General features: G+C 35.4%; 2 long non-coding RNA genes across 2 annotated transcripts; one reads left to right on the top strand and one right to left on the bottom strand.

Moving 5' to 3' along the window:
• The first annotated feature begins 1724 nt into the window (after positions 1 to 1724).
• Positions 1725 to 23230, top strand: LOC308194798. Its single transcript, XR_013950875.1, has 3 exons — positions 1725 to 3593; positions 18108 to 18260; positions 21029 to 23230. It is a non-coding gene; the product is annotated as an uncharacterized lncRNA (long non-coding RNA).
• Positions 5095 to 11881, bottom strand: LOC308194795. Its single transcript, XR_013950872.1, has 3 exons — positions 11400 to 11881; positions 5894 to 6125; positions 5095 to 5258 (listed from the first exon to the last, which is right to left on the bottom strand). It is a non-coding gene; the product is annotated as an uncharacterized lncRNA (long non-coding RNA).
• Positions 23231 to 24555: the final 1325 nt, after the last annotated feature.

Genomic DNA, 24555 nt, shown 5'->3' on the forward strand with positions numbered 1-24555 from the left:
CCACTTATTTCATGTATTTTATCAACTAGTCTCACTCAAGATAAGCTCCTCATTTTTGCAGGTACAGTTGCAAGTTTATATTACACTGTCGATGTTGTGTAAAATTCTCTAACTTCTGCACCAAGGATATTCTATATCCTGATCTTTCTAGTCATGTAGGTATTCCTCTTGGTCTAAATTGAACTCTTACCATGAGCGAAAATAGACCTGTCTGAAGATCATTCAGGAGTCAGAAAGTTTCTTCTGAACATTTTAAACCGTTCAATAACACTTTTATTTTGGAATCACCTTGCCTCTGTTTCACTTCTTAAACTTCTGACTAATGCTGTGTGTAGCATTGAACCATTATTAGAGTTCTGCTTCAGTGCCTTTCCAGGGAACATTGAGAGCAAATAAAATTAGCACTGACTAAGGACCTGTCTTGAAAGACAGACTTTCAGTTGTGATCTAGAAGTTTTCACACAGAGAACGTAACAGGTGAACTTACCTTGTTTCCAACATACACAATACTGAACGAAAATGAGAATGTCATTGGTAGAAAAGCAATGACATTTGAAAGACAAAAATGCCCTTTCAGATGTTAGTTAAGAAGTCATCAATGCAAATGAAAACATTGCTGCCAATATACTTTTAAATCTAACCCCTCATATCTTCTGTTCTCCCATTAACAATATGAACACCGAACACTTAGAGCCCACTATGCTGTCAAACAAACCAGGGCAAAATATGCAATGCATTGTTCAGTTTCCTAAATGTAGGTCTGTAGGAGACAGAAGAGCTATTACAAATCTTCTTTGAAACTATCAGCTCCTCTGAGACATGGAATTTTGAGAAAGAATCTTAAAGAGTGATTGTGCTTTTTCTCTCAGAAACCCGAATATCACTCAAGAGAAAAGAGAAAGCACAGAGAATTCAATATAGCCCCTACAGAAGTACAGTCAGTAACAGTATACTTCTTGTGTTGACTACTACGCTGCTACACTGTTATACAAGCAGAGAGAAAGCAACAAGGATTATTTTTTTTTTTGATAGCTGTCATATTGGAAAGGTAGGATGAAGATGAAAAGTCTCTAGCTAGACCAGCAGTTTAGAAAGGAAAAACTTCTATTAGGAACTTGGGAAGGACCAATGTAGTTTTGTGTGACAGCCTGGAAGTGAAATGTTGTAAGTTACTGTCTTTTAAATCCAAAGAAAGGGAATGGCAAAAGAGATGGGACTTCAATTCACACATTTTCTAAAAAATTACATATCCTATATCACTTTAAAAGGCAGAAAAGCTGAAGAAATTTGAGAGGTTAATAGAGGTGTACCAAAGATACTTGCCTCGTCTTTGGCATACAGTTTTTCCATTTATCTTAATCCACAAAAGCAAGTGATTACAGATTTTTATTCTAGGCACAGCCTGGCCTGCATAGATCTATCATCTGAGTCTGAGTATTTAAAAATGGATATGATTGGAAAGGTCTACTGTGTCAATGGAAATTAAACTATTAATGACATAAGGGGATGCATTTTATAGAGCTCATTACGAATTTGTATATTTAAAAATTAAAATATTTTACAATACTTTCTGCCCGTAACAATCATACATAATAAGTATGAATAGAAAAATATTCAAGTGTAGTACTTGCTCTTTATTAACCTCAGTTCCTAGGTATTTCAGTTTTAAAATTAAATTCTTATGTGCGTTCCTTTTCTGAAGATGATGTCATAGTATACAGCCATTCTACTATAAGAAATACTGGTAGGAATACCTGTTTCTAAATTCTAATTCTGAAATGTACATCATTCAGACTTTGTGACAACTACAACATAATTGTAGATTGCAAATTTTCAAATTAGAGAATATGAAAATTATCTCCATCAATTTTTTATTTTTTTTTTTTTACGGTGAGGGTCAGATAGTAATTTTCCACCCTTGCATTTTATGACTGTTTTTGTAAACCATAACAAAACCAATGTTTTCAGCTGTCTCTGGACTTACTTTTTTTCCAGGATGCATGCACAGTTGAAATTAATTTGATTTTTTTTTCTAAATATAAAAAGAAGTACAGAAGGACTTTTACCTCACACTAAGATCACTTTCAACAGCAAAAGAACTTTTTCTGCCAGCTATGGCTCACATCCCATCTGGTAACAACAGTGACCCAAGAATTGCGCCTGAGAATATCTATATTTAAGGAAAACTTGATTCTCCAGAGTGTTCTTCTTATAGCTGCTATTTGTCAAGTGATCTATAGTAAGTCAGGCTCTTTCTCAAAAGATATTTGTTGCATGGAAGTGACCACAAATCAAAACTAGTATAAAACTGCATAAAAAGAAATGAACATGGAAACAGGGCAAGAGAAAAAAATGAGAAATGATTGCTTCAGCTTGACTACTTCATATCTTGCTTGAAATGATGAGATTTCCCTTATAAATTAGATAGATTAACTAGATTTCAAAAGTAAATGAGAATTAAGGGAGATCAAAGTCTAACAAACTGGTAAATGTGGTGATCAAAGTAGAAGAGGTATCCCAGAGCAAGGAACAAGGCAAAGAGATAGCTGTGTAATGAAGAGTTGAAGTTGATGTAATTGATGGAGAGGACTGAAGAAAAGGAAACTTGAAAAGAGAGCTAGCTAAGAGAGCAGGGATGTGTGCAGAGCTTAGGAATCAAAGAAGGTTTTGAAATAGCTACTCAGCATGGTGTCCAAGCAGTGAAGTAGTTCAGAGAGCCAAGGCAGGGCCAGCATGCATAAGAGCTCAGTATGAGGTGCTTGCTGCATAGGCTCCAGACAACGTATAGGCTCATGCCCTTCAGGGGGAACACTTAATTTGTTTTTTGAGAGACACAACATAGATGGACTTTAAAATGTTTTTGGAGATACTTCACAGTCTTGACATGGGGAAGAAAAAGGAAGAAAATTATGATGAACTCTTTTGGCATTTGACAAACTGTTCATTTACCTCACACTCTTTTACCAAAATCAATATTTTACATAACTGGTGAAAATTCCCACTGAATCCCTGAGCAGGACAGGGGTTTGGAACTAGATGATCTTAAAGGTCCTTTCCAACCCAAACCACTCTATGATTCTACAATAAAATAGGATCAGCAGTAGTGCTCGTATAGCTTGTCAAGGCTTGCTTTTAGCAATCTAATATCAAAAAATGTGGAAATGAGCTGAATGGTGAAGTGTGATTAAATTCCAGCCTTAATTTTTTTTTCAGTTTTCCTTTTCTCCAATCTTAGTTTGTGGAATGTGTTGCAACTTGCTTGCTTGTAACTTGTACAAGATACACATGATTTAATATAAGTTTACATGAGCCCGAATCTGAATCTGCAAATCAAACAAGTTTTTATTTGCTTTACTCTGTGAAATGTAGTGCAGTTTGTTTACGTTATTTGAAGTGCTAATTAAGGGATTTTTATTCCACTTGACAATACATTAGTGCTTAACACTTGATTGGCTTCTGTAAGATACTTTTCTGACAGAAAAAAAATGTATATATATATATATAAATGAACTATAACTTGTATTCCATTACTTACAGAAACAATCTAGACAAAATCCTTAGAACTATGATCATTGGACATCTCCTGCTAAGAGGTATGATATCTATTTTATTTTACAGGCTCTGGAAAAATGAAACACATTATATAGTGTATTTCTAACAGATCCTTGTCCTTGTTATCCTAAAGGCTTCTCCCCTCACATTTTTTGTTTGTTTGTTTGAAGTGTGAATTTGCAGCAGTAGGTTTCTTTCTTTCCTCCAGTCCCATGCTCTAGCTTGTGTATATTTTCTCCATTGTCTGTATCCCAGCTATGATATTGTTCCCCCATTTCTTTGACTCAACAGAAGAATCAATAAACAACTTTGGAGAGCATCCCTAAGCTTTGTCTCCATGTCTGCTGTTGGTCTCCAGACAGCACGGAAAACTCTGTCACATTCGTGTGTCTTCAGGTTTCTTTCTGAGCCTCTGCCACTTGAGGATACCGTGTATTTGGGAGAGATGGAATTATTTAGCTCTGATTTAGCTCTGTCCAGGAAACTAAATATACGTTATGAAAAAAAAAAAAAAAAGTCCACCTTATATAAATAACATCCTGAATTTGGATAAAAAGCCTAGATCTTACATTTTGTTGTTACTGATTTTTTGCTATTAGAATATGTCAGAATATCTTACTTCACATGCAAGTTTCCCATGGAAGTCAAAATGGATGACATGGTCATCCCAGTGGTTGACCATCTCATCAGTTCCCACAAGATGTTGAAAAATTGGAGAGCTGGATATCTATAGCCTCTGAGCTACATGTTTTCTTGGTACACTTCCTAGAGAGGTGATAAGAAATTATCCTGGAAACCCTTAGAACTGATAACCTAAGAGTCCCAAAATTTAGGGAACTCGAATATTAGAAACTGGGAAATCTAAGGTGCTTGCCCAGTACCTTGTCCATGAAGACACAGACAAGCCTACAGAAAGTGTTCCTGGAAGATAAATAAAAAGTGATCTGCTAGCAGCAGCTCCCTGTCACAAGACATATAGGAAGCTAAGAGGAAAAACATCTCTTTCTCAGCCTTTCTCTTTAGTTTCATGTAAGTGAGTCCACTTTAATTCAATCTAGCCTCACTTAAATTGGTGGGAGGACTGCATAGTGGCTATGGGGCTATCAACCCAAAACTAGAACTTTCAACTCAGATCTGCAGACTCCAAACATTGCCTCTCTCATGTGAAGATTTTTCTCACCAGTGTTTAAGATTGCACTGATTTTTCGCTATGATGAACCTCAGAAAGTTCAGATGCAGTTCAGCCCACTGGCAGTTTTTTTAACTCATACATGAGCTGATAAAGTGAACCATAGCCAGCTAGTTTTAACAAAGATTTACTTTGATTTTTTTTATATATATATATATATATTTTTTAAGAAGGAATGTCTGAGAAAACATATCCCAAAGCTAAGTTTATGATATATTATGCCATATATATAGCAGACCCTGAAAGGCACTCAAACACTTTATTTCCTTTAGTATTCAATGACCCATGCTTCCTCCCTCCTTCCTCAGCCTCTAATAATTCTCTAGCATTAGGAAGCAAATCAGAGAAGTATATATGATTTTCCCCACATATAAGTCTTTTATTTAGAAAGACAGATTTATTTTCTTATTAAGATAATCTCTAACATCTCTCCAGGATATTTTTCAAATTTTCTCAGGGTTTGAAAGACAGTAGGAAATGCACACCAGTCGATATAGCTTGTTCGTTTCTCTAAATTCTGAAAAGGAAAAAAAAAAAAAAAGAAAAAAAGAAAAAAAAAAGAACATTTCCATAAGATACCTCCAGAACAGAAGTTTAACGTATTAGTTCTAACAGTGCAGTTTAGACATTTCCTTATGCCATGTTTTACTAATGCCTAAATATTACTTGTATCTTATACTTTTCACGTCTTTCCCTCCTTCAAGTCTTCTCCCACACAACTAGTTTACTAGATAAAGCGCCTCTTGGAACTGGACAGGAATACATATATATATATATATATTTCTACTGTTTATCTGTTTTGTTTTCTGTTGAATTTTTGTGTTTGTTTTTAAATGCAGCTCCTGAATGAGTTAGCAATGTCCTTTTTCTAAAATTTCTGAACAGATTTTTTTTGACATTCATGACCATTTTCTTTTTTAGTTGAACAAAACAAGAACTTTTTCTCACCAAAAGTGGAATTTGTCTTCTAGTTTTGCCAATATAATTTACAGAACGGAGGGCAAACTGTATCCATTTTACATTTCTTGTATGCCTACTTCATCTTAAATTATGTCCTTGTGAATCACCATATCAAATGTTTTCACAGACAGACTGCAGATATATTAAGTTCAGCAAATTTAAATCCATCTACATTTGTCTGACACAAGCTACCTGCAACAGGACTTTGTGGCATTTTATCACATTTTCCTCCGATCGCTACACCCTTGAGCTTCCCTTCAGAATTTGTTCTAAAAGCTCATGTGGTAGTAAGGTCAGACTAATGGGACTTACGCATGTTTGGTTTTACTATTCTACAGGTAGAAGATGACAGGTTCTTCAAAAAATCCTTGCTACTGAACTTTCAGCATCATACACTGTTAGTGTTATAATACTTCACAGAATCCTGTTTCAAAAAAAAAAAAAAAAAAGCAATTAGTTGTAGATAAATTGAAATAAAAGATATAAAAGATTCCTTTGCTACTTTTGTTTCTTGTATAACCAAAAATGTGGATAGGAAGGATCTTCCAAAGGTCATCTAGTCAGTCTTCTTTCCCCAGTGCAGTGTCAGTGCATGCATACAAAATGGAAATAGCATACCATCTTGCAATTGTGCTCGCGTTATCATTAGGTACTATTCTTAACAGATACTTGTCTAAGACTTCCAAATACAGACTCCATGCCCCTGTCATGTAATCTATTTTGATGCTTCACTATCCATAATATTAGACAATTTTCTTAATGTCTTACCTGACTCTAACTCGTTTAGATGGAAGCTTCAGCTTGTTTTATCGTCTTTCATATGGCAAGGAATTGGTTTTATGTCTCTTTACAGTTATCTTCTGCATATTTAAAGAGGGTTATTAAGTGAAATAAAGAGGCACAGGCTCCTCCTTTAGCCACTCTGGTCCAAGACCACTCCTGTTTTGTCCCTGGGGTCCAGCCAAGTGCCCAGGAACCGAGGGGCTCCACCCAGGCGGGGGAATGTACCTGCTTCTTTCCTCACTCCAGCCACTGGTACAGAGCTCCATACACACCTCACTCATGCTGGTCCCCCTCAGTAGCTAGTTTGGGAACACAAACTGCTCCCACCCCAGAGGCTGTGGGTAGAAGACCACCACAAGCTCCAGTAGATGACGCTAGGACCCCACTCGCTCCAGTAGCTGGCACCACAGGTTGCAGGTGCCTACATCCCTGGCCTGATTCCAGTAGCTGGCACAAGCTTCACTCACATGTATGTGTACTGGTCTTGCCAGTAGTGGGCATGCACTCCTTGCAGTCACATACACATGGGAGAGAGAGCATTAATACACAAAAAGACAGAGTTAATAAAAGATTTAATGAGAAAATATAAGAAGGTAGATCAGACTGTAGTGATCGGTTGCAGGGCTCTGGCAGACAAGTGTCCTGACTGGCACCATTTTACACAACAGGTCCTTTTATATACTTTTCTACCTCCCTTCTTGTTCCTCTTTCATCTACATGTCCCCCATGGGTTTACAAAGCTCTGCAGTTTCCTGCATCCTCCTAATCTAGGGCCCCTTGATTTACAGTCTCATCAGCTTCAGGTCTCATTCTTGCTAGAAGTGGTGCCTGTAGCTTGCTAGCCTGCCAATTAGTGCGACTGGGAGGTTTTTATCTGGTCATTGTCTCCCAGCTTGGAAATCCTCCATCAGATTATCCTGCTGGAATAAATGTTCCTATTTTCTCACATACTCTCATAAATTAATGTGACCGACCAGACTTGAGTTCTATCACTACCTCCATTTCTTATTATCCCTTACTGAATTTGAAAAGGTCCTTGACTTTGGAGGAGCAGACATTCTCCTTCTACATATCCTTACAAAGGTTACTGTATCACCTTTGAAACATCTGTTCTTACAGCTAAGCAATACCGGTACTCTTTCCTCATACATGATCTCTTTCAAAACACTCTTATGGTCTCTTCTATGGTTTTATCATTTAGTCCATGCCTTTTTTGTTGTGCAGTGTCAGAACCTGGACACAATATTCACCAAAACTTTAGCAAAGCTGAGAATAATATTGTATTTCCTGCATATATTTTATTGGTTATTCTCCTGCTTAGAGGAAAAAGTGTGTGCCCTCCATTGGCAATAGCATACATTTTGTATTTACGTTTAGACTGAAGTCAACCACACTCAGATTTTGTTCTGCATCCTAATGATTTATCCAGTTCCCTAGTCTCTATTTATGTAGTTGATCATTCTGGTTTAAATGTAGAATTTTCAACTTGTCCGTTTCAACTGAATTCTGAGTTCCGCATCCTTTCAGGTTTAAGAGTGCTTTGAGTTCTTTTCTAGGCATTTATGCTTCCCGTTCTTCAAATACTTCCCATTCTTTCCAACAGCAGCTGTAAATATAATGCACATACTCTCTGTTCAATCATTCAGTTTAATAATGAAACTATTAGTGGCAATGGAATCAGAGGTGAACTTGGACTGTCTATTCTTTACACTTTCATTTTCACTGTAACCCACTTCTGAGTAGTTTTCCAACCAGTTATGTATTTGAGATTTGTTTTTCTATAGTGGCTTATTACTTCTCAGTGCCTCCTCAGTCTACTTATGAGAATGTCATGTCAGAGTGTGACTGGCAAAATCCGTACTAACATCGGGATACATCCCTTTTTACGTACAGCTCTGGTACTTTTTTTTAAAGAAGAAAATTGGGTCTGTTCAACACAAATTGTTCATAACAAGTCCAGGTTAGCAGTTACTCATCTAAGCTGTTTTCTTTTAGGTGCTTAGACATTGTTCTTGTCCATTTTCTAGGAATTCAAGCTAAACACTCCATCCATAATTACCTCAGTCTCCTTTTTTCTTCCTTTTTGAAGGTAGGCATTACAATCACTTACCAGCAACCATTTCTTAAATCACTACTCCTCTTTTAGAGTAAACTGAACTGAAAATGCAGTGCAATGGAATAAGTGGAAAAGTCTAAATGAAAATCAGCTGCATAAATGAAGAACAAGAAACTAAGCAAATGTTCTGCAAAATTGAACCTGAGCACTCAAAGACTACCATTAGGATAATTATTTATTCTTTTTTTTTAGCACCGAGAATTTATTCTGACCCTGGCAATATAAAATGTAGTTGTTTTTTTTTTTCTAAATATGCTTTAACCTGTTCGTACACTATGTCTGGAGAAAATCTTCCCAGTGTCAATGGTAGCAATTTCATTAGCCACATGATCGTGCTTTGTATTTTCCTGTAAACTCTTGAAAAATAATACCAAACATGGTGATTGTCGAGGGATATTTTCCTAGACTCCTACAGTGCTTGCCTAGCTATTTACTTTCTCATGTGACATGCCTGGAGAGTTGTCCGTATTTCTTTCCCATGGCTTGTCTAATTTTGTCCTTGCATACTTAGTCTTCAGTTTTATTTGTCCGTCGAAATCTGATCAAATTTTTACTTTCCACATGCTTTATTCCTGAAGTTGGGTTCAGTGATCATTTCATGGTCATATTGTTCTCTTAGTACTATTATATTTTTTTCTCAGCAGTGTGACAGTTCATAATGTGATCACTGAGGCAATCAGCTCTGGGGCAGACATTCTTTAGCAGAGTGGGGGGATCTCGCTGTGTGAGGGTTTTTTCCTTCTTCAAGGCCCCTCAAGGCAGCCGAGTAGGCCTCCAGGCCCCGGCAGCCGTTGTGAGGCATGTTGTTGCCAGGAGCCAGGAGCTGTGTCTGTTCCCTGCCTCCCCTTCAAAGGCAGCCCCTAGGGAGCCCGAGCGGCCTGGAGTTCGGGGAACAGAGCGGGCAAACAGGGCACGGCGCATCAGTCAGGGCAGCGCGCTCTTGGCCAGGGCAGTGTCCCTCCCCACTCAGGAGAACAGCTCACCTACCTGTAGCTAAACCAGCCATGGCCTGCACTAGGCAGAAAGCTCTTTACAGAAAGTCTGTGGTGACCCAGGCTGACTGCCTGGTCAGAAATGCGGCAGTTCAGGTCTCTGGATGCAGGGAGTGCCTCAGCCTGTTGCTGCCATCAGAGGGTGTCAGAGACACCATGTGTGTGAAGTGGAGAGGTTAAGTGCTATCAGCGAGTGTGAACAGGAGATAGACCGGTGGAGCAGCTCCCTGCCAGGCCTGAAAGAAAGGCACCAGGGTGAGACACCCCAAATAGTGGTGGACCCCCTGCCCTGTCACTGTGAGGCAGAGGGAGGGGAACTAGGAGATGAGGAGGAATGGAAACAGGTCCCTGCTCGGAGTCACAGGGAGTCTCCCTCCCTACCAGCCTCACCTTCCCAGGTGCCCTTACACAACAGGTAAGAGGCCTTGGAGCTTGAGAGACTGGTGGGTGAGGATGTGGTCAAAAGTCCACCCAGAAGGTTGCCTAGGGCAAAGAAGTTGACTCCACGCCTCAAGACTGCCTGCACCAAGAAAGAAAGAAGGGTGATCGTTGTAGGTGACTCCCTTCTCAGGGGAACAGAAGGCCCTATATCTCGGCCTGACCCTACCCATAGGGAAGTCTGCTGCCTCCCTGGGGCCTGGGTCAGGGATATTGCCAGAAACCTTCTCAACCTGTTTCACCACTCTGATTACTGTCCTCTATTGATAGACCAGGCTGGCAGCAATGAAATTGCTGAGAAAAGCCTGAAGGCTATCAAAAGGGACTTCAGGGGACTGAGGCAGTTAGTAGATGGAGCGGGAGTACAGGTGGTGTTTTCCTCTATCCCTTCAGTGGCAGGGATGGGTACAGAGAGGACCCAGAAAGCCCACCTGATAAACACATGGCTCAGAGGCTGGTGCCATCAGAGAAATTTTTTACTGTTATAACCTTTCTTTTGCAGACTTTTTTTTTCTTTTTTCTTTTTTTTCCCCTTTATATATATTTAGAATTCCCCTTGCTGCAAATTGCAGTTGTTGCCTCTTGTCCTTCTGCTGTGAACATTTGAGAAGAGAATGGTCCTGTAATCCTCCCTAGGTCATGAAAACAGTAGTTAAACTCCTCCAAACCCTATTAGCTTATTCTTCTCTAGGATGAACAAACTTTTATTGATCGAATTTATTGATCAAAAATGTACATATTATATCTATAACACTATTTTATATACTTTTTTTTCTTTTTTATGAGAGAGAACTCATTAAGTGCTATTCCTTTTTTTACAAAGTTCTGAAGCTTTGTTTCAGTTGACATTATTTTGATAACATAAAAATATTCTGGGTTTAAAAGCAGTCTCAAGAAGAAGCACACTGCACTCAATGAAAAATCCATTCTGTCAATCAACACAAATTGTTTAATCTCAGCTGAAAGAAGATAGCAGAGAACAGTCTTTATTTTATCTTATGATTACTTTGCCTTAACTCTCTGCCCTAAAGCAAAATAAAAATAAATAAAATTCAAAGAAAGGCAATGAAAAATAACAGTGAAAATGAATCACCAAATGAGTTACAGAGTAATCACTCATGAAAGAACAGAGACTGATAAAAGTAATAACATTTCACTGTCTTCCTAACGAACCTGAAATTAACTGTTAAATACTAAATTCAATCCAAAAGATAAATCTATGATAAAAAATATGGCTATGGTTCCATACAGAAATTTTGATTTCTACAGACAAGCATTACATATGATTGGAAAAAAAAAAAAAATATATATATATATATATACACACATATATATATATTAAAAAAAAAAAAGTCAGAATGTTACATACCAGGAATGCAGAACTAGCCAAATTCCACTCAAAATCAGTATGACTGGCTGCACTCAGGCAGAAACGCAGTGTAGAATCTTAGACTCAGTGAAGTCAAAGCTACAATTTCTAGTCTTAGTATCAACTCAAAATTCTTATACAGTGTTTGAAATCGTCTCCAACTCGACTAATCAGTTGCTTGCTCTTCCTTAAAGTTTGTCATTCCCATTAGCTGGAGATTCCTGACCTTCCTAACCCCAGTCTCAGATTAACACCAAATTCATTACTTAAGTTTCCATTAATAGGACAGTAGAGCAGTAAGCAAAGCAGAGTATATGTTGATGGACGAGCAGCAAATGTTACCTATGCAACAGCTGGGATACAAAGTTCGTAGCTACAGCTTTTAAAACACAAATTACTGCTTTCCAATAAAAATCACAACATGGTTTCTAACTGTCTGCAAAACAAAATTAAGTAACATATACCATTCATGTATTTTACTTCATGGATCCTTGGCTTATTTAGACCTATAATGGGAGGTAAGTGAGTATTTGAATTAGGTTTGTGGTTCTCCAAGTTCCAGCTTAGTTCAACTGAATGCTAGGATATAGTCATCATTAGTCTCAACATTAATATTTCCTAAAATATGGACCCTGCAGTAGCTGAGAGATTCCCTCCAAACTGTTACATACACTTCTTATGATTGGTTATGCACATGTTCACACTATTCAGTTAGGTATCTATCTATACCTGAAAACAGGTACGTGAGTTTTTTAATACATTCTGTATTCCAGTGAAAATTATAGACCAAACTTTATGCAACACAATTCTAAAATTTCCAACATTTTTTTTAATGCAAATGCTAGTCCAGCATGCACCATATTCTAGCACTGAAAGGAACATAAAGCAAAGCAATATTTCTGTCCTAATTGCTTGGCAATATAGGAAGCACAAAAATAACCAATAAGTGAAAATGTTGAATAATTATCTTTTTTGTTTGATTATCTAGCTGCAGCTAATAACAAATAGATAAGTATTAAAATTGCTAGTTTAGTTTATAGAAGCTATGTAAATTGTGATTAATTGCACTCCAAAAGTTTCAGAGACTTTGGAATGGAAGTTGTCCTTTTTTTTTTTTTTTTTTTTTTTAAAAAACACTCTCCCTTAATTTATATTAAACTTATTTAATTAATTAATTAATTAATTATTTTTCTGAAAAACAGAGTCTGTGGTGAGGCCTTCTTATTGTAATCATTCCTGAACTATATTAAAGCAGTATTTGGTGGAAAAGGCAATTTTCATTCTTTTGAGGGATACATCATAAATTCCAAAACAGTTCTGAAACTCATCGGTCATCTGCTGATCTGAATTGATTTGTTCATTACTAATTCCTTAATCATATTTTGTTTTGATTTTCTGTTGAAATGAACACCTGTTAGATTCGTAGCCTGTACAGTGTATATATACATATTTAATGTAATACTGTAACCAGACTAGTCAAAGGATCTGCTCTGTAACAAAATATAATGAGTAAATTATGCACTTTTACTGTAACACAGATGTCATTTTACAGGACTACACTGTGCTGTGGAGGAGTTCTGGAATGGTGGAAGTATGGAATTATTTTAATCCAGAAAACATTTCTTTTTCCAATCCTATTATTTTAATTGTTTTATTTATGACATAATAATTCAGTTTACTGCTGGTCCCAAAATTTTCCAGACTTCCATCTGGAAGACTTCCATCTTTTCCAGACTTTTCCATCACCTCACCAAAACCAGTCATTTTTTCATAGTTTTTGTTGTTGTTGTTTCCTCATTCTTCTCATTCCCTTCAGTATATTCTGTAGGAGATCTTCAGCCACTGGATTTCAAGAGTTCACATTTTATGAAGTTCTTCAGTTGCTAATCAAATATATTTTGATGGTTTGGCATTTGATAATCAAATGTGTTTGACGTTTAGAATTGGAACAGTATTTCATTGAACAAACAAACCAAAGTATCCTGCCCATGCCATGGCCTTCTAAGGGCAGAAGGGACAGAAAGATGAAGAATCTCTTTTTGAAGACTTTTGAATGCACATCACACTTGCTCCAACTTTCACAGGCTCAATTACTCATTTAGCTTCAGTCAGACTCCCTTAGGCTCACACCCACTTACTGACACAAAATTACCTTTTATTTCACAATAACTCTGATATGACTGCTGGAATCCAACTGTGGCAAAACGTCTAACTCATAGGCCAATTGTAAGAAATAATTGTGCAGCCAAAAAGAAGAAAGAAAAGAAAAAAAAAAGTAAATGTATGTAAATTGCAGCTGAAGAAAATGCTTATAATGCTTGTTCCTTCCTGGGCCCCCTAAGATTCAGCTTGAAGTGACTAATGCTCACACCTGAGCTCATACAAGTCAGTTCCAGGAAATTTTTTTTGAGTTATTTATATTATTTGTGCTATCTTTTACTCCTTCACATCTCTCTATCTCTCCTTTCCTCTTCATCCTCTTTTGCATTTCTACTCACAACATGTGTGCAAGACACAAAAATAAATACAATTTTATGTGAAAGAATTTGATACAACTTTGAGATTTAAGGAGAGCATTTTCTACTGAACTGCTGGAGCTGAAAGCAGCAGGTGTGTCAAAGTACATGTGGGTGTTACACAGATGCAGGTAATATACACAAATATATCCTGACCACTTTTGCCCATAGTCAGTCAAAATAAACTTTGATTTGCAAATCCAGATTTAATTTGGTAGAGAATTGGAACTACTGCTTATACAATAATGCTCATTGCAAATGGTAAGTAATGCAATAGATTCCAACCCATGTATTTCATTGTTGGTTTTGTTTTTGTTTTTCCAAAAGAGGAATACCAATAATAAAGAAGAATGATAATAATGGAAGAGTTTAATAAGTAGCCAAGAAGTAAGCTGAATAGTTATACATTCCTTCTTTTCCTATCATCTCATAGAACCAAAAACACAATTAAAATTATTGCTCTTATTTTACTGAAAGAAATCAAAATGCATTTAATAGATTATAAATTATGTGTGTGATTAAAGCTTTTTTATTTATTTATTTTCCTAATTACACGCATTTAATATATTATTCAGGGTGAACAGTGAAATTACTTTAATCCTCAAGAAATATTCTCTTAGGTGGCTGCATTTCCTGCCATCCAAAAGGTTGCGTTAAACAGAGTGGAAAATTCTTTAACTCCGTGGTAATCTAGTTGGTTTTTGAGTCACTAAGTATGTATTGCTTAAGCAGAAGAAAATGAAAATGAATGTCCATGTTAATTTGTAATGAATTGTTGCACAGGGGTGTGAGTCAGACTGTGTATCTTCTCTATTTTGATTGTGATTTACACAGACATATGGACATGTGGTTTCCCTATACTTCACTAAATTCCAATGAAAATATCATATTTGTCTAAGCAGAGTGAAAGTCACAATGTATACTGTTTACTATATAGAACAGCAATTCTGTGATCACATTGCATGGCTGACAAAGGCACTATTGAATTACAATTTTTAAGAAACTGAATAATCAGAGCATTTATTTCTGCTACCATGGGTCTATAGAAATAAAGATGCAATTGTTTCATAAAACATGCAATATTTGGAGAGAGAAGAAAAATTAAATAAGGATTCTTGTGGCCTTAAAACTGGAAATTAAACACTCAACCAGACAAAGAAATGACAGAGATAAATGACAAAGACTAGAAATGTATTCTGTGAAAAATAAATTGGAGCTAATTATTGTAGAGGAATCAATATTCTTGTTGACCTGAACTTAGAAGTAATGCCAGATTAGTCACTAGTTTGATAAACAATTAGGCAAAATACCTGTGGGCACTGCATTTCAGGTCTCTTTTGCAAAAATACTTCAGTGAACATGGAGTACATCCATCCCACTACCTACAAGTCTGGTGCCACAATCACAGAAGCAGTTTGTAACAAGAAATATAAAATGAAAAAAACTGTTTTGGGGCATGTTTGAGACTACAAATGCTTGGGAATTTGGGAACTTTCATATTTGGAGGTTAGGTAGGTATGTGTAGCTGATTGACAGCTAAAAGGGACTTCAGTAGCTGTGCAGATGGGGATATGGCTGTATTATATTACGGCTCCATTCTGGTCTATGCATTCAATCATGGAAAACAAGATGTGAAGGAAGGATCATTTTTGCCCAGATATCATTCTGGGAAGAAGCGAGTTGCAGCTGAGTATTCACATTGCACTCAGGGCATGAGAAGCACTCCTGGGTCCCTAGTTTAGTTGTAGTCTTATTTTATCACTTACAGAAAAAGAGGAGCAAGAACAATTTAATGTGGAATGATTTTGGGGAATAGAATTGAGAACTATAAATGGATGTAATAAAAAGGTGTTATAAAATAGTTAGAACTTCTAAAAAATGTCTTTTTTTTTTTTTTACTGTCATGTGGAACGATCTCTAAAGGTCAATGGAGAATACATTAAACGACCTTCTGTATCTGGTGCCTTAGAGGCATGAGACAAACCATTTTTTCCTCAAAATGATACCCTGTCTATTCATTAAGAGTTACATGATACTAAGATTTCATGCAACAGTTACTCTCTATGATTTCAAACAATTCTGAAAAATAATAGTTTTTGTCCCTGTGTTTCCACAAAGCTATAGTCTTTAATCCCAAATTTGTTCTTCTTGATTGCCAGTTTGCTGAACTTCTGTGTACGCAGCCTGATACAAAGACTTTAAAATCGATGTATTTTGCCAAATCTGATATATTATTTCAAACATTTTGATTTATATAGTATATTAAGTGGGTATAGTATCCATGACTTTAAGGAGAATATTTTAAAATGTATTTTTTTAATAATCTTTTAAAAAGAAGAATATTAGAAAAAAATAAGATAAACATGGCTTTAAATGAAGGCGAACAAGTTATAAATAATTGCAAGAGTCGCTTCAGTGTTTCGGAAAAAAAAAAGAGGAAGGAGAGAAAGAAAGAGAAAGAGAGAAAGAAAGAAAGAGAAAGAATCTAAATACAAGAAAAATAGTTTTATTTATATAAAAATTCATCAAAGATTTTGTTTATATTGAAATTAAAAGAACAGGTGAGAGCAGTCTACAAAAAGCTGTGTTCAATGAAAATCAAGGTTATCATAATATTCTTTCCTTTAATACCCTCGTTTTCAACAAAGTTCACTTCAAACTGCTTTATGTGACTTTCTATCTATATTTGCGTTGTAGGCCAGCTACTTCAAAATGGTACTACTTTCAGAACAATGTCCTAGAAGCAGAGTGGTACTCTTCTTTTATCTCTACACAGACATGGTCTAACACAATAGGTACCAGAGTACCCAGACCTGAAATATGCTATAGTGAGTTCAGTGGGATGGAAGTAAATATAGAAATTTTTGAAATAAAGCAGAAAGAGTAAGAAAATAATTAGCATAAAGAAAATTAAATAAAAAAAAAAAAACAACAACAGAAGTAACAGGACATAAATAGATCAATCTAGAGAGGCTTACAGATTAAGAAGGAAGCAAGGAAGGAAGGAAGGAAGGAAAACTTTTAACACGTTACCATTTCCTTACAATTTGTACTCAGTGACGTATTTGATAATGACCTTCAGTAACCTGGTTAGAATAGATAAGAAATGTTGTAGCTGTGATATGCCTAAGTACAAAGTTTTCATTAAGGTTAATTATCTAATTAATTCTGTCAAATGAATAAATCCTAGCATTGACCATATATTTGTGTAATTTACTTTGTTACGGATACTTCTTTGTATCAAAGAACAGGTGGGAAAGGAATTGAAAGAGAAAGATGTCTCAGTAATAAAGGAAAGGCAAGGATAGTTATACTCACTAAGAAAAGGCATTTTCAATAGCAAAATACTTCAGGTACAGACTACATCTTTGTGCTTTGAGTCAGAAAATAATTTAAGCTGGAAAGGGATTTCTAGAGATCATCAAGTTTGCTCAAAATACGGTCAGCTCTGAAGGCCTTTGCCCTACAAGAGAGAAATTATGCTTAAGCTGTCCTAGACACTCTAAAGGAGTAATTGATATAAAGAGAATGAAAGTAATGACAAAAATCTAATCTTTTGGTGTGGAGACCAGATTTATGTGCATCATGGGGAAGAGCTGGTGCTAGTAGCTCAGCAGCAGATCTTCAAAAGAAGGATCCCATTTTAATTTTCTAAGCAGAAAATGAGATACACATTTGAACTCATGGTTTACATCTTCCAATTTCCTCAATTCTAACATCTAGGATAAATTCAAGTTCAGAAGTTCTATACTGATTTGCTTAAATTACTAAATGCAAAAAAAAAAAAAAGGAAAAAAAAATTTACAGTTGTACTACCTCAAAATTTACCTTCAGAAATTGTTGAGAAAAGAATAGGAGAAAAAGCTACTTGCCTTCAGATTTGTTTTGTTTTCCTTCTTCCACATTTTCCTTTTGCAGAAGATATTTAAACAATCTTTGTTATTGGATAACTTTTATTATCAGATTAATCAGAACTCCTTTTGAAACTGTAAAAAGACCTGGAAAATCATTTTTTTGCGATTGTATAAAACAATATAAATCAATTGCAGCATAATCAAGGGACTGTTTGGAGTGTAAATGTGACAGTCACCCAGGAATAGCACAATGACTCACAACAACTGGAGGTGCAGAGATGCACAGCACTGGTAGCTTGTTTAAAGTTAATATATATTTTCTTTCTCATTTTTATCAGGGTTGGCTGACAACTTCAGAAATAGTCTTTGGGAAACAGAATGCAAACCCAAAAGAGAAAAAAGGAAATACTGAAAATGACCAAAGTTGTTTGTCATGTTGTAATAGGAAAATGATAAACTAGAACTGTCAAATCAGAGATCTGGCATTTGGGGTGAGTGTTATTTGTGAATGTTTTATATTGTCATTGGCAAAACTTGAAGCTTTCCTAAGCATCAGCTGCACAAAAATGTTATTAGTGTAGGATTCCATACTTTTATGTATGCCTTGAAAGTTTTAATGGGTTTCATGCTCATGGGTTTCATAAAGCTAGAAGGGCAGCTGAGAAATAATAACTTCGATGTAGAAAATACAGCTATAACACAGCAGGCTACCAGTCTCTTTCTAATATTGTGACCCATTTTTTAGTTATTTTGATTTTAAACGATCAATTTGAAACAACACAGACTCTGATTTTTTGTCCTTTATCCATTACAAACACTGAAGAAAAACTTGCAAAGGCTTTCAATAATTTAACAATGGTAATAAGTATGGGTCTTCTAAAATGCATACTATATTTTAAAAAGTTATTTGCTTCTGCATTTGTGGTAGGAAGTTTTGGTGCACTTAACAAGGTTTAGAGCATGCTGAAATGCTAATTCAAAAAAAGATAAAAACATTGCTGGAATCCAATGAGTATCTTGGCCAAACTTCACTTAGGAAGTTACCTGAAATGTTCTGATGAGTCAGTAGTATCTTAATGTGGGATACTTACTGTGCTTAATGACAATTTAAAGAAAAGTTTTAGCAGTGCTCTGTGAATCTTTTCTGTTTAAAAAAAAAAAATCTTTTTAAGAATTTAATACAATCTCTATGGTCACAACAATGAGAACACTTGCATGTATTTTCTAGAAATTTCATAACTGAATTCATGTGTTACAGAACTGTTCTTCCCCCAAACCTACAAATAGTTAATTTATTAAATATTTCCTAAAACAGAGTTTCAAAATGCTTAAAAATTCTATAAATCATGCTCAGAATAAGGTTTATATTCAACATGCAGGAACACTGCTATTCAAAATGACCTCATAAAATTGATCCAAATGCTATTTAAATGTAGATCTGTAAGGGATTGCTCAATATTGGTCATTATATCTGACATATGAATCTGATTTTCTTTAATGTATATATATATATTCAAACAATAGAAGTTAAATAAGCATTATTTCTTGGATACAAAAGCTGTTGGAGATACCATACAAACAAAACCTAGCGCAAGTTGTGATCAAGTATTTATTAGAAGTGGAATGAATGTGGCACATATCAAGGAGGTGTGCTCTCTGATGGTGTATTCTATTTTTAGATTTGAGACAATTTTAAGTATTACATTATTTTCTTTGCTTTGTAAAGTTTTGCACTTGGGTTGCTGATCTGTGACAATGCAATTCAATTAAGTGCAAACACCTTTTTCAATTCAATTAAGTGCGTTAACACCTGGGACATTTCTAAAATTAAGGCTTTATTTATTTATTTATTGTGAAAATAGATTATTAATAACATGAAATAACTACAACCCAATGAAATTATAGTGCTCTACAAAATGTTGAAAAATAATATGTTTTTCATGAAAAAAATAATAACACATAGTCAAGATCCTACTGATAATCACATTCTTGAAATCTGAGTCTAACTGTACTTCCACTATAAGCTAGTCCTTGAGAAACCATGAAAACTGAATAACAGATAAATGAGGAAAATATCTACTGGTATACTAATTTATGAAGGAAAACTAAATTACATAATTAAAACTGTTAGGCTAAAGTCTGTTTAACAGCTACTAGGGTAGCCTTTCATTTTAACGATTCAGTAAGATGAACAAAAAACCCTTTCATAACAGTGTAGTGGGTTACAGCAAATGTTTCGTACCTTTAAAAGTATGCAGATGGGTTTTAAATGATCCATTCATGCAGCTCAACATACTTTTCAGCATTTTGGAAACACCGTTTTGCTCAAAATAAGCACTTAGCATTAAGATAGTGACCTAGCATTTTTGTAACTGTCAGAATTCTTCACTTTTCATGAAACCATGAAAAAGACTAATAGAATGTGTTTCTGAATCTGGCATCACTAAATAATCTGAGAAAACCTCCATCTCTCTCTGGATGTGACAAGCTGATCTGTCCTCAGTTGTCAAGAATCTTGCTAAATTTTATTCCATAAGCCCAGCTGCAATCATTATTCTGGTGACTGTAAATTCAGGTAAAAATGTGGTGTGTATTTTCTCATCCTTCTCTGTGAGCTTTTTATTGGAAAATTGTCACTAATTGCTTTTCTACCTTTATAATGATGTGCTTTGTTTTGCTTTCTAACATAACAGCCAGGAGTCAGACAATTGTTACTGATTGACTGAGCCCTAGAGTGTGGAGATGAGCCCTCTAAAAGCCAGTGAAACACTTACAGAAAGGATGATGTTACAAATAGGAAGTTACTTTCCAAAATAATAACAGACATATTATTTTAAGCAGAATGCATCATCTATAATAAAAGAAAAAAAAAAGGGGGGGGGGGAGGGGGAGAGGAAGCATGGCAGAGCCAGGATGACACCTGTCAAAAAATGGTTGTTTTTGTTTTAAGGAGACATGAGGAATTAGTTCTCTATGGGCAAAAATAAATAAATAAATAAATAAATAAATTGGTGGCAATAAAAATCGATAAAATTGCTTTATTGGTAGGAAATTTTAACCTGAACTTCAGTAATGGCAGTTATGAGTGCTTGCTTTAAATATAGAAAACAGAAGACATAATTTGCAAACCAAGAAAATGAATGCATACTCTAAGCGATGTTATAGACTATTAACTTTTTAAGTGTGTTCATTAAGGTGCTTTATTTACAAAATTGTAACTTAAAAACTATTGTGAAGCTCATGGAGCTGCATTTCACAGAACAGAACAGATTTCAAAGCAAGCACTGCCTTCTCATCAAGCAAGAGGCACTGTGACTGTGATTTCACAACCATATGCGAAGAAACTATGAAGTTTTTATCAATAAAAAGTGTTACAGACAAAAAGAAAGGTACAGTACAAATATATAAAGGTATAATAGTACTCCATTATAGAAATGAGTTCATTACGCTCTGCTCTCTGGAGATATATTTCAAATTTACCCTTATGAGGTACCCTGATGACCCTTCATTCCTCTCAGATAAAATTTAACAGATTTAAAAAATGCTTTCCTGCTGCCTGTCTTATTCAGAAAAGGACTGTTTAACAAGAATGATTTAGAGCTGTTAAGCATTATAAATACAGAACTAAAACCTTCTGAATAAGCAGCACTACCTCTTAGCAAAATAAAATAAAATAAATAAAAATTTGCATGTTTTGAATCAAAAGATAATAATGTCTTTTGTTTGTTTAAAGGTCATCTTGTAATATTGTAACTCTTCTGAAATAAAATATTTGTTTAGAATGCTGAAATAAAATTTACTTCTGAAATGTTTTGTCCATTATATTTGCATGTCAAAATATGACTTCCATTATACTCTTCCTTCTACCCTAAAATGTTTTTCCTTGCAGTTACATGTATTTAGCTAGGTGGAGGATTGGAAATAGAAAATCTACAAATTAGTATTGTAGAGAGATCACAAAATCATGGCTGTCATCAAGATTATTTTTTTTACAATCAGGGTAATGTCAAGGTTCAGAGGAATATAATAGTAATGAATATCCTTATAATGAAGACATTCTGTAAATATTGCATTATATGAAGGGAGAATAAAATTGCAGATGCCCCTAAGAGATAACTTTTTCATTTATTATATTTTCACAAAAATCTCTAAATTTGACCTCTCATCTTCTGAGTAAAATCAGGGTTGTTATTGATACCACTGGTTTAAACAGGATTCCTTACTCGTCATCTACCTGCAAATGATATTGACTCATTCAGACTGTAGCTATCAATCTAAGCTTAACGCAACATCCTCTGCTTCCCATAAGGCTTTCTTTTTATATATGTATTTATTTGGGGGGAGGTGGGGGAGACGATCTTGCTGATTGTTTCTATATTTATTCGAATAGTTGTGGCATCGTAAACTGCTTTCTTTCACATTACACTACTAAACATCTTACTGCTAGAATTTTTAAACCTATTTCAAGCTCAATTCCTAATTCAGCCAAATAAATCTGTAAAATGTCCTTTTAACTTTGATTCCAAACAATTTGGAATTTGTAGGAACAATTGTACAATAGCTTGCATAGTAATAATTTAAATAATAACCCAAAACATCATTGTTTATTGCATATTTTAAGAGCTAGCCTCATAGGATTTCTAAGCTTGAGTTCCAAGAACATATATAAGCAACAACAAAGAGACTTGTACAGCTACCACATGTTCAAATACATTCACACTGAGAAGAGAGAGTACCATTAAATGTTAAAAATTCATTAAGATTAAAACAGTCCAACAGTCTAAACAACAACATTGCTATGAAACACATCCATGAGTTGTTATTGCCAGCTGGGAATAAACCCATTTAAACATCATTAGACTTCACCACCAGATGAGCCCAGAAGCCCTGACTGGACTCGAAGATCAGAGTTGGGAGTAAAAGAGTTTTTCTTGTATGCAACCTGTGTCAGTGATGAGTACAATAGCTCTCAGACAATTTCTTCTCATCAGAAAACCTTGAAGTTCATCTTTCTTTAAGAAAAAACAAAAGGTAGCTCATTGCTCAGTATTGTTGGTTAATATTTTAGTGGGATAAAGAATAAAGTCCATGTTAAAGAATCATGGACTTACATGTCACAGAGAACTACTGTACTCAGAATGGAGAAAAATGTAAAGCAACCTCTATCAACACATGAGCTATATGCCCAGAAAATCTTCATTCTAGATTTGGATCTCCTCAGTCTTGCAGCCTCACCATTTAGATGTGCTAGGCCTTTGGAAATTACAGTATTCTGCTCTACAGAAAAATCAGACATATTTTCTTCAGTTGAGAAATGGGAAAAAAAAAAAAAAAGTGTATTTTACTTAATTTACTGCAAGGGTATGCAATATTTCAGCAGTTAATATTCAGAGTAATATGACGTCCTGTGAGGAAAGGCATGATACATTATAATTTCAAATTATCATCACTAATTATTATCACTAACAACAAGTTGCCACTGAGAGAACATTTTGTTTATTATAGATGAACTAAATCTCATGTATTAGTATTCAAACTCTATTGACCATTATTATTATTATTATTATTATTATTATTATTATTATTATTTTATTGTCATTAATGTCCCTATCAGATTTTGCTCACTCTCAGGGTTAAAATCCATCCTACTCTTAAAGCTGGAATATATTCTCATCTCATCTTGTAAAAACAAAGACAGGTAGAATTGGGGGTACCTGAAATTCCTAGATCACTCCATTCCACTATGACAAGTAAAAAACAAACAAAAAAACCCACAAGCAACTAATCCAACAAACATTATATTTGGACTAGAAATACATTGGACAGAAAGTACCACACAGATTTTTAAACTGCTTTGTTTTCCTTTTTTGTCCAGTCAGCATGTGAGCTGGAACTGTATAATCATAAGACAACTATAGCAATAGGCAGATGGTGTGTGGGTAAGCCAAGAAATAAGCTTCACAGAAATGCATTGGTGGAAAAAAGCTACCTGGGAGTAATCCACAAGAGAACTACTTTCAGTGATACAGTTTGATTTTATTTTAGTCGTGAGTACACTTAAGGGTTCTTCTGCTCCCTATTTTTATACATGCCAATGTGAAGGGGAACTGTTTAAAAGCAGTGGGCTTGGCAAAGCTGCTGTGTATATGGCAGGGCCATGCCAAGTGTGCTCCAGAAGGGGTCATTTGCACATAATATAAGAGGGCTCATTTCCACCAAAGGGTGGATTTGGAGGAAAAAGAGGTTTCATGATCACCACAGGCTTGCACATTCTATCAATTTATGCTGGCAATATCACACATGTGTCCAACCTAAGAATTTAATGGCACACTCCAATTTGCCTTCCTTCTTTCAAATCCCACATCACTTCCAAGCACCTCAGCACAAGAAGTACCCACAGACATACAGAAACACGTCACAGGATAAATAACAGGCTCAAAAAATAACAGCAATCATTATTTTCAGAGAAACTATCATATAGGTTTATGATAATGACATCAAACTCAGGTCATCTTACAGCCACATACTAGAACATGGGGGGTTATCTCAGAACATTTAAATCAAACATGCAAGTCCCAGGTGATAAGAAGGATGGGTTAAAAACAATAAAGGTGAAACACTCATTTTAAAAATCATGGAGAAAAATCATGAATCCAGATACAATTGGGTTGTAATTTGCTATACTGTCTCCAAGGCTCCTTTGCCTCCAGAAGTTTCACTAACCTTAATTGTAATTTGCTTTGGCTTAGGATACTGTCCATATCAAATTATTTTGCAACTGATTCC

Source organism: Anser brachyrhynchus (genome assembly GCF_964034855.1).
Source record: "Anser brachyrhynchus genome assembly, chromosome: 4".
NCBI classification, from domain to species: domain Eukaryota; kingdom Metazoa; phylum Chordata; class Aves; order Anseriformes; family Anatidae; genus Anser; species Anser brachyrhynchus.